This window comes from Macaca mulatta, chromosome 3 (genome assembly GCF_049350105.2).
Source record: "Macaca mulatta isolate MMU2019108-1 chromosome 3, T2T-MMU8v2.0, whole genome shotgun sequence".
NCBI lineage: Eukaryota > Metazoa > Chordata > Mammalia > Primates > Cercopithecidae > Macaca > Macaca mulatta.
Window position 1 is genome coordinate 4,312,501 of NC_133408.1, and position 10,643 is coordinate 4,323,143.

The 10,643-nt window shown below is 57.7% G+C and overlaps 1 long non-coding RNA gene across 1 annotated transcript; it reads right to left on the minus strand.

The window, feature by feature from the left end:
- Positions 1–1,650: 1,650 nt before the first annotated feature.
- Positions 1,651–6,295, minus strand: LOC144339628 (uncharacterized). The gene is made up of 2 exons (XR_013414876.1): positions 6,095–6,295; positions 1,651–5,678 (listed from the first exon to the last, which is right to left on the minus strand). It is a non-coding gene; the product is annotated as an uncharacterized LOC144339628 (long non-coding RNA).
- Positions 6,296–10,643: the final 4,348 nt, after the last annotated feature.

Here is a 10,643-nt window from a genome sequence, read left to right on the forward strand (position 1 = left end):
GCTCCAACCTTCTAAGCCCATCTGCTGAGTCTGTTCCCTCCCCGAGTTCTGACAGTGAGGGAGTGGAGGCCGAGTTTGGGGGGCAAGTGATACCCCAGGGCAGGCTGAGGTGCCTGAGTGTCCATTTCCCGAGCGTGGCCCCTCCAGAGCGCGTCAGGATCCTTCCGGGTTGCTGCGAAGGGGTGGGCCCTGGAGGACCAGCAGACGAGGCTCTTCTAGGGCGAGTCAGTGTCCCATTTCACAGACGTGGAAACAGAGAGAAGCCAGAGCTCCACACTAGAACGTTGCCCAGACCCATGGCCCCCACGGCCAACCCTGGCTCCTCCCCAGAGTGGGGAGCCTTGGAGAAGAAGGGAGCGGTGCCCCCAGGGAGGATGGGAGGGCGACCCCCAGCCTTGAACCTTCTCACACCTGCCAGCGAGCCTGGCTCCTTGAGTCAAGGTGCCACTATCACAGCAACAGGGTCTCAAAGCCATCCTCAGGGTACAGGCTCCCCTCCCAGGCTGCTGGGGCCAGACCAGAGGCAGGGCTGCCTGTCCCTAGTTCTGCTGTGGAGGGAGTTGTGGCCCCAGGCCCTGATGGAACGCTCTGTCTGCTGCAGCTCGGAAGGGCCTGTTTCCTGAGACGTCCGTCACCCCCTAGGTGACCTCACCCCGGAAGCAACCCAGTCCTGCAACACCCAAGGCCTCACGTAGGGGGAGGAGGCAGGTTTCCAAGGGCACATGAGTGCCAGGCTGACAAATGCCCCTTCTTTCCCCCTTAACTTTGGACTCCACATGCACGCAGGGCCACATCCAGAAACCACACACCCCGCACACCACACCCACACTGGCTCCCAAACGCCCCTCCTTCCCCGGGCCCTTCCTTCAACATTACTCCTCCTCATGCCCAGGGCCCAGCCAAGGCTTCCTTTGCACATAGCCTTGGGGGTGCCCTGAGCAAGGTTCCAGGTCCAGGACCATCTTCCTGGAGGGGAGGGGGAGGCCTGACCCTTGATGTCAGAGCCACTGGTCCCCAGGAGGTGGCCACGGCATTTCCTGGACCCAGGTGAGAGTGCCTGGGGACCTTCAGGTGGTATCGCCTGGGTCATCAGCTGCCCCGAGAGTCTATTAATAGGTGAACCATTGACAGACACTGGGCATCAGGTCATCTGCCAGCAGCCACCAAGGATTGCCATGGAAACATCTAGAACAGAAACACAGGCTTTTCATGTTAGGATAGAGGCTGGGCTCTCGGAGTCAGAAGAGGTGGCCCCTCCCTGACCACCCCAAATGGATGTGTCCAAACCCGACCCCTAAAAGCAGAGGATGGCCAGGCATGGTGGCTCACACCTGTAATCCCAGCACTTTGCAAGGCCAAGGCAGGCGGATTGCCTGAGCTCAGGAGTTTGAGACCAGCCTGGGCAATATAATGAGACCCCGTCTCTACTAAAAAACAAACAAACAAAAATTAGCCAGGCATGGTGGCATGCCCCTGTAGTCCCGGCTACTTGGGAGGCCAAGGTGGGAGGATCACCTAAGCCCGGGAAGTCGAGGTTGCAGTGAGCTAAGATCATGCCACTGCACTCCAGCCTGGGTGACAGAGCAAGATCCTGTCTCAAAAAAAAAAAAAAAAAAAAAAAAGGAAGGAGCATATGGGGCTTTGGGGTAATTTTTGCAGGTTTCTTCAACAAATGCAATTACAGGGCACTCACTTTACCAAAAAATCAACGATTCACAGAATTTTCCCACAAAGGACCTACCGACCTTGCCCTTCACTCCATGGCCTGTGGTGTCTGACCCTGGCTTGCCTGACCAGTGCATGGCTGCGGCTCCCACCCCAAACTGCCTTCCTTTTAGCCCAGCGCATTTCTGGGCCTCAGTTTCTTCATCTTCAAAATGGGCTGGTATCTGTCCTGCCAACCTCAGAGGCTTCCTGAGAGGAACGTGTACAATGGCGTATGTGAAGCGTCCCCAAATGCAAGGGCACAGGAACTCAGGGACGTCATCCATACTTGTCATGGGTGCAACAGTGTCCCCCAAAACATGCGTCTAAGTTCCAAACCCCAGAACGTGGGCTGGTGACCTTATTTGGAAACAGAGTCTTTGCAGATGTAATTCAGTGAAGCTTCAAGGTGAGATCGTTCTGGATGACAGCGGGTCCTAAACCCAATGACCAATGACTGATGTCCTTTAAGGAGGGGAGAGGACACAGATGGGAGGGGAAGGCGGAGGCGGAGACTGGAGCTCACAGGTTTCCACCCACCGGGAAAGCTGGAGGAGGTAAGAACGTTCACCCCAGAGCCTCCAGAGGGAACACGGCCCGGTAGATACCTTGATTTTGGACTTCGTGCCTCACAGTGGATTTCTGTTGTTTTAAGCCAACCAGCTTGTGGTCATTTGTCACAGCAGCTGTGGGAAATTCCCCACAGCACTGCTGGATTCCAGCTGGCGCATTGCAGAAACACCCTTTCCGACAGCCACAGGCAGGGGCAGGCAGGAAGAGTGAGCGAGGGGGCTCAGGGGGAGAGCCGGGGCTCCCCGCCTGGCTGCTGGCACAGGCCACACGGCCGCAGGCCACTTACTTAATTGGGTTTCTCATTACCGAGCAGGTAAGAGCACCACGGCTGCCAGCAGGACCCCTGAGCCAGCTCCTGTGTGGAGTGCAGCCCAGCCCCGCACACCCAAAGGCCCAACACTTGGCCATTACCGGCCGTCAGAAATAAGCCGCCAGCTCCTCCGAGGGCAGCCGCTGCCTTTTATCACCACCAGAAAGCCACCGCCAGGGTCATCGCGGGGTCTCAGTGTTCCTGCGAAGGGCAGACGGGATTTGGGGTGTCCTGCCTTCCCACCCCCGTCCTCTAGGTCTGACGTGTCTTCCCCAGGGGCCCTCTGTCCCCTCAACAGTCAGCCATCCGCAATTCCGCGTCCAAGCCCTGCTTGGAGGCCCGCACTGCTCTGGAAAGCAACGTTTTCGAGCCAGGATGCTTTTGAAATTGATTTCTCTCACTCCTGGCGGAGGTAAAGGCACAGCACTCACAGGCTCCCGGGGGCAGACAGCTCCGCAGAATAACGAGCCACCCCCTCTCTTCACTGCTCCTCCCTCCCGGTGCCCTTGGGGTGTCCTTGAGCTGCTGCATGGCCCCTCCCTCATATCTGCCCTCCCTCATGCCATCTCTGACTTCAGAAGGTAATGAGGGGCTGCAGGTGGCCCGGGGAATGCCAGGGCCCGGGCAGCTCGATGTCAAAGGGGCTGCTGAGCGGCACAGGAGGGGGCTCCCCTAAGCTGGAGGGCGCAAAGGGTCTCTCACGGTCAAGCACAAATCAGACACAGAGGGCAGCCGCGCAATGAAGTAACCACCCGGGGCTGGGCCATGGCCGTGATAGTGGTGTGTGTGCGTTCCCATGGGCTGTGTGAGTGTACGTTTGTGTAGGTGTGCATGTGGGCATTTGTGCATGTGTAGGTGTTATGTGCTTCTGTGTGTCCGTATGTGTCCACATGTATTGTGTGACGTGCGTGTGTACATGTGTGTTTGTATTGTGTGTACATGTGTTTGTATGCTGCGTGTTTGTGTTGTGCATTGGTGTGCACATGTGTGAGGTGTGTGAGCATGTGTTTTGGGTGTTGTCCATGAGTGTGCATGTGTGTTGTGCATGGATGCACACTGTGAACATTGTGTTTCTATATGCATGTGTTGTGCACATGTGCACACTGTGTGTGTGCATGGATGCGTGTGTATCTTTCCTGCTGTTCTAATGGCAGCAGCCTGCACAGCAGGTTTGGGGCCCGCCCACCTTTCCTGCCCCTGCAAACTCAGTCCTCAGCCCAGGCTCTCAGAGGAAATGCCACAGAGCAGGGCCTTCCGGCCTCCCCAGCAGCCTGGGAGCTGACACTGACGCAGCCTTCGCCCGGCCCCTGTCAGCCTGTCAGCCTTCGCCCGGCCCCTGTCGCGGGTCCCTCCCCTGAAGGGAGACTCCTTTCCCAGCTCCCATCCTGGAGGCCAAGGGCAGAGCGGGAGGCAGGCGCCTGCCCTGCAGAGAGAAGGCCGCCCTGCCCCCAGCAAGCAGCTCCTCGTCCCTCAACCCGCTGCCTCTTCCTCCCAAGCTGGCACTGTCTGGCACCTGTGCCTGCATCTCTGTCTCGGCCCCCCTCAGACAGCCACATGCAGCCTTGGCTGGCAGGACCTCTGACCCTGGGACCCCAACACCGCGTCTGCTGGGGCTGCCTGCCAGGGACACTTCCCGCCCTGCCCCACGCCCAGGCCTCTGCGGATGTGGGCGGGCCCGGGGCTGTTCTTCGCAAGAGGCCTCCTAGGAAGCGCTGACCTGGGCCGGAAGCTGGGGGCTGACGTCATTCTGCACGGAGGAGGTCCCGCCAGAGCCCCCGGGGACCCCAGCGCAGCCCTGGCCTTCCGGACGGTGACACCCCCTTTTTCAAGTGATTTTATACACAAGCAAATGAAACCCCAAAACTGCTTATGGTAAAGAAACACCGCTGGCTTCCGGCACGGCTTTTGTGTCTTCCCATCTCAGTCTCCCCTGCTGGACACCAGCTCCCTGGGGGTCAGGGTGGGACTCCCACAGCTCGGCAGCACGCGGCCCACGGGCTCCCGGAGCCAGGCCCTCTGCGGATGTTTGCTGCCGCCGCTTCCCACTGTCTTGAAGGGTGAAGGTGACCTTTAAGGCTGATGTTCTGCAAGTCTCCTGCGGCCAAGGTCCCGGCGGCCAGGCAAGTCCTCTGCTGCCACCTGGTGGTGAGTGTGAGGCACGCTGCTGGTGATTGAAGGGAACTGGGGGCTGGAGGCTCCCTGCGGGCACTGCAGGAGTCTACCTGCTTCAGCCAACTGGCAAAGACGGGCATCGAATACTCGGAGGGGTCGGTAGATCTGCTTAAAGTCACCCAGCAGGTCACCAGCAGAAAGGAACCAGTGCCTCAGGCTTCCTCAGCGCCTCCCAGTTTTCATATTATGCATAACATTGCAGTAATCATCCGCCCAGCGGTGCTAAGTCCTGGCTTTGGAGTCAAACAGACAAGGTGCACCTGGCCCAAGCCCTCATCAGCTGGGGAACACCAGGCAGGTGACTCCATTTCTAAGCCTGGGTGTCCTCAGCTAACAATAGAAGCGGGCTACAGGCTGCTGTGGAGGCTGCGTGGAGATTGCCGTTACCAGCACAGCGGGCACAGGGCCTGGCATACAGCAGGTGCTCCATTAATGCTTTTCCTGCTGCTGCTCATAATGATGATGACAATGATACTGATGACAATGATGCCCAAGGTGAAAACGGGAGCAGAGGACAGCGTCCAGTGTCCCAAGCGGTGGGATGTGAGAGAGCCTCCCTGGAGATCTAGAAGCCGAGCCCCGAGACTGGAGAGGTAGCTTCCGGTGAGACTTCTCTCCCCCGCTGCCCCCACCTGAGGAGGCGCCGCTGTCCTGCAGCATCTCCCACTGCACCTGATCACAGGGCTCACCTGGAGGCACCAAAAGCCCAGCTCCCTGGACTCTGCCCCTCCAGACTCTACGTCAGTGGGTGTGAGCGGGGCCCAGGAGGCTGTATTTGCAATGCGCTGCAGGTGGTTCTCCCGGCCTGGCAGGCTTGAGAAGTACTGGCCAATCCCATCTTTGCACGACGGCCGTGTGCCCTGGAGTGAATGGGGCTGGACACTGGCGCGCAGAGCTCTCTGGGGAGTGTACCTTCAACCTGAATGCATACCAGGGAGCAGTGGGGCAGTCAGACCACAGGGGATAAGCAGGGGAGAGGTGATCAGAGCCTCGGCCCTCAGAAGACCAGGCGAGGGGGAGCGAGGCCCAGAGGGCAGAGAGCTGGCAGCGGCGCCCATGGGGAAGGCTGGTGTGCGTCCCAGGCCTGGCACCAGGTAGGCAGAGGTGAGCTTGGAAAGGTGGCAAGGGGAGCAGGCATCCTCCTGGCTTCAGAAGCTCTCCCAACAGCAGCCCATGGGACCCGTGGGGGTAGGAGCAGCCACCAGGGAGACTTGGCAGCTGCTCAGACTCCAGGAAAGTGGCTGGGCACCATGGCCAGAGCTGCACCCTGCATTAAAGCTCACATCCATGTGGCCTCCTGCCCTGGGGGGTGGGGGGGGAATCTGGCTGACTCACCTGTGACTCTGAAGGGGTCTTGGGTGCAGAGCAGCCCCAGGCCCCAGCACAGGCAGCTCCTGAGCCTGGGCCCGTTGAGATGACTTCAGGGTGGGAGCCCAGGTCTCCAGGCCTTGCCATTGGCTGGCTGGGGTCTTGCACAAGTCCCCGCTGAGCCCCTATCTCATCTGGACGAGGTGGTGATGAGGCTGCTGTCAGATGACTGTCAGCTTGGTGCCTGCAGGGAGTCGATGTGACCTTGACCTCACAGTAGCCATGGTGACAGTGAAATCACCTGGGCAGCTGTTGCAAGGAGGGTTGTTCCAGAATAGGCCCCAGGGCGGGAGGCGAGGAGACAGGGGCTGTGGCCAACCTGGGATGGAGCCACGCTCTGGGCCCTGTGTGGACAATCTCTCAGGCGTATCTAGCCTACCCCAGACCAGAGGCGAAGCAGCCCCAGGCCCCAGCCTTCCGTGCCCCTGAGTTTAAGAACCACCTGGGTGGGGAGTGACTGGAGATCCAAGGAAGGATGGCACCAGGTGGCCCCAGGAGGGGAGATGGGAGGGGTCACACTGCATGTCTTGGAGGCCAGATGAGATGAGAGCCCCGCCTACCCCCTCCAAGTCCTTCCTGAGCCTGTGCTGCTGGAAGATCCAACTGGGAGAGCAGAGGAGATGAGACAGCCCACCAGCCAGGGGAGTTCTGCCTGGGCTGGCCCCGGTGCTCCGTACGACTCTCCAAGGAGCCTGATCCAGTATCTGGTGAACTGCCCATGGGCCTTACAGACCCTGCCAAGGCCTAGCCAAAGGCTATTTCTTTGGGTCTGAATGCGTTGGTTCCTGCAGCTGCAACACCACAGCTGTAGCTCCAGCGGCAGACATGGCTTCTGGGTCCTGGAGGCCGGGAGTTCAAGGTCAAGGGCCAGTTCCTCTGGGGCCTCCTCCTTGGCTTGCAGACAGTGTCTCCTCCCTGTGCCCCCACGGAGTTGTCCCTCTGTATGTCTGTGTCCTCATCTCCTCTTCTTACAAGGACACCGGCCAGATTGGGCCAGGGCCCACCCCAGTGACATCACTTCAATTTAATCAAAGCCCCCACCTCCAAACACAATCAAATTCTGAGGCCCTGGGGGTAGAGCCCCATAGGATTTTCAGGGAGTCACCTTCCAGCCCCTAACAAGGTCCAGGCAGGACCTGCAGTCGAGCAAGGCTGCAGGCGTGAGTGACAGCTCCATCCACTGTGCAGCCGGTGGGACGGGACTCCGAGCTCCCAGATGTTGGGGTGGGCCCGCCCCCCTGCAATGGCTGCCAGGCTGTGCAGGACAAAGGTGTCTGCTCAGCTGGTCCGGGACAGACCCAGGAGGAGCAGGGAGCCCCAGACACCCCGATTTTCAAAAACATCCAGCCCCAGCCCCAAAGCACAGTGGGCCATTGTTGTTGCCAACCACAGGCACCCCCTTCTGTACAAATGGGGACTCAATGGCACAACAGCCGGGCAGGTCCTGCTGGAGGGAGGAGGAGGGGAGAGTCTAGGGGAGCCACTCCCAGGACTAAGAACACTTCACACCACAGCCCGGCCAGAGGAACAGAGAGAAAAGGGCACGGTGTGCTGAGGGGGGTGTGTGTGTCTGTGGTGTGTGTGGAGTGTGTGGTGTGTGGACTCTGTGGTGGGTGTGTGTGGAGTGTGTGCAGTGTGTGTGGAGTGTGTGGTGGGTGTGTGCATGGGGTGTATGGTGTGGTGTGGTGTGGTGTGTGTGGAGTGTGTGGAGTGTGTGGTATGTGTGTACAGTTTGTAGTGTGTGTGTGTGGTCTGTGTGGAGTGTGTGGTGTGTGTAGCATCTGTGGAGTATGAGGTGTGTGTGTGGAGTGTGTGGTGTATGGAGTGTGTGGTGTGTGTGGAGTGTGGGGTGTGTGGTGTGTGATGTGTGTGCAGTGTGTTGTGTATGGAGTGTGTGGTGTGTGGATTGTGTGTGGAGTATATTGTGTGTGGAGTGTGTGGTGTGTGTAGGGTGTGTGTGGAGTGTGTGGTGTGTGGAGTGTGTGGTGTGTGGTGTGGAGTATATGTGGTGTGTGTGGTGTGTGGAGTGTGTTGTGTGTGTGGAGTGTGTGGAGTATCTGTGGTGTGTGTTGTGTGTGGAGTGTGTGGAGTGTGTGGTTTGTGTGGTGTGTGTGGAGTGTGTGGTGTGTGGAGTGTGGTGTGTGTGGAGTGTGTGGTTTGTGTGGTGTTAAGTGTGTGGTGTGTGGAGTGGGTGGTGTGTGTGGAGTGTGCAGTGTGTGCTGTGTGCGGTATATGGAATGTGTGTTGTGGAGTGTGTGGCATGTGGTGTGTGTTGTATGTGGAGTGTGTGGTGTGTGTGGAGTGTGGTGTGTGTGGAGTGTGTGGTGTGTGTGGAGTGTGTGGAGTGTGTGTGTGGAGTGTGTGGTGTGTGTGGAGTATGCAGTGTGTGTGTGGAGTGTGTGGTGTGTGTGGTATGTGAGGAATGTGTGGTGTGTGTGTGGAGTGTGTGGTGTGCGGATTGTGTGGAGTGTGTGGAGTGCATTGTGTGTGGATTTTGTGGAGTGTGGGGTATGTGTGGAGTGTGTGTGTGGAGTGTGGGGTGTGTGGTGTGTGTGTGGAGTGTGTGGTGTGTGTGTGGAGTGTGTGGAATGTGTGGAGTGTGTGGTGTGTGTGGAATGTGTGGTGTGTGTGGAGTGTGTGGTGTGTGTGGAGTGTGTGGTGTGTGGATTGTGTGGAGTGTGTGGTGTGTGTGGAGTGTGTGGTGTGTGTGGAGTGTGTGGTGTGTGGATTGTGTGGAGTGTGTGGTGTGTGTGGAGTGTGTGGTGTGTGTGTGGTGTGTGTGGAGTGTGTGGTGTGTGTGTGGAGTGTGTGGAGTGTGAGGTGTGTGGTGTGTGGATTGTATGGAGTGTGTGGTGTGTGCGGAGTGTGTGGTATGTATGGAGTGTGTGGTGTGTGTGTGGAGTGTGTGGTGTGTGGATTGTATGGAGTGTGTGGTGTGTGTGTGGAGTGTGTGGTGTGTGTGTGGAGTTTATGGTGTGTGTGGAGTGTGTGGTGTGTGTGTAGAGTGTGTGGTGTGTGGATTATATGGAGTGTGTGGTGTGTGTGTGGAGTGTGTGGTGTGTGGTGTGTGTGTGTGGAGTGTGTGGTGTGTGTGTGGTGTGTGGATTGTCTGGAGTGTGTGGTGTGTGTGTGGAGTGTGTGGTGTGTGTGAAATGTGTAGTGTGTGGAGTGGTGTGTGGTGTGTGTGTGGAGTGTGTGGTGTGTGTGTAGAGTGTGTGGTGTGTGTGTGGTGTGTGTGTGGAGTGTGTGGTGTGTGGATTGTGTGGATTGTGTGGAGTGTGTGGTGTGTGGATTGTGTGGAGTGTGTGGTGTGTGTGTGGTGTGTATGTGGAGTGTGTGGTGTGTGGATTGTGTGGAGTGTGTGGTGTGTGTGTGGTGTGTATGTGGAGTGTGTGGTGTGTGTGTGGAGTATGTTGTGTGTGTGTGGTGTGTGGATTGTGTGGGGTGTGAGGTGTGTGGTGTGTGTGTGGAGTGTGTGGTGTGTGGATTGTGTGGAGTGTGTGGTGTGTGTGTGGATTGTGTGGAGTGTATGGTGTGTGTGTGGATTGTGTGCAGTGTGTGGTGTGTGTGTGGAGTGTGTGGTATGTGTGAAGTGTGTGTTGTGTGTGTGGAGTGTGGAGTGTGTGTGTGGAGTGTGTGGTGTGTGTGTGGAGTGTGTGGTGTGTGTGGAGTATGTGGTGTGTGTGTGGAGTGTGTGGTGTGTGGAGTGTGTGGAGTGTGTGGTGTGTGTGTGGAGTGTGTGGTGTGTGGTGTGTGGAGTGTGTGGTGTGTGTGTGGAGTGTGTGGTGTGTGGATTGTGTGGATTGGTGTGTGTGGAGTGTGTGTGTGGAGTGTGTGGTGTGTGTGTGGAATGTGTGGTGTGTGGTGTGTGTGTGGAGTGTGTGGAGTGTGTGGTGTGTGGATTGTGTGGAGTGTGTGGTGTGTGTGTGGAGTGTGTGGTGTGTGGAGTGTGTGGTGTGTGGATTGTGTGGAGTGTGTGGTGTGTGTATGGAGTGTGTGGTGTGTGGAGTGTGGTGTGTGGAGTGTGTGGTGTGTGGTGTGTGTGTGGAGTGTGGAGTGTGTGGAGTGTGTGGTGTGTGTGTGGAGTGTGTGGAGTGTGTGGTGTGTGTGTGGAGTGTGGAGTGTGTGGAGTGTGTGGTGTGTGTGTGGAGTGTGTGGAGTGTGTGGTGTGTGTGTGGAGTGTGTGGTGTGTGGAGTGTGTGGTGTGTGTGTGGTGTGTGGATTGTGTGGAGTGTGAGGTGTGACGTGTGTGGTGTGTGTGTGTGGAGTGTGTGGTGTGTGGATTGTGTGGAGTGTGTGGTGTGTGTGTGGATTGTGTGGAGGGTGTGGTGTGTGTGTGGAGTGTGTGATATGTGTGAAGTGTGTTTTGTGTGTGTGGAGTGTGTGGTGTGTGGAGTGTGTGGTGTGTGTGTGTGTGGTGTGTGGATTCTGTGGAGTGTGTGGTGTGTGTGTGGATTGTGTGGAGTGTGTGGTGTGTGTGTGGAGTGTGTGGTGTGTGTGAAGTGTGTTTTGTGTG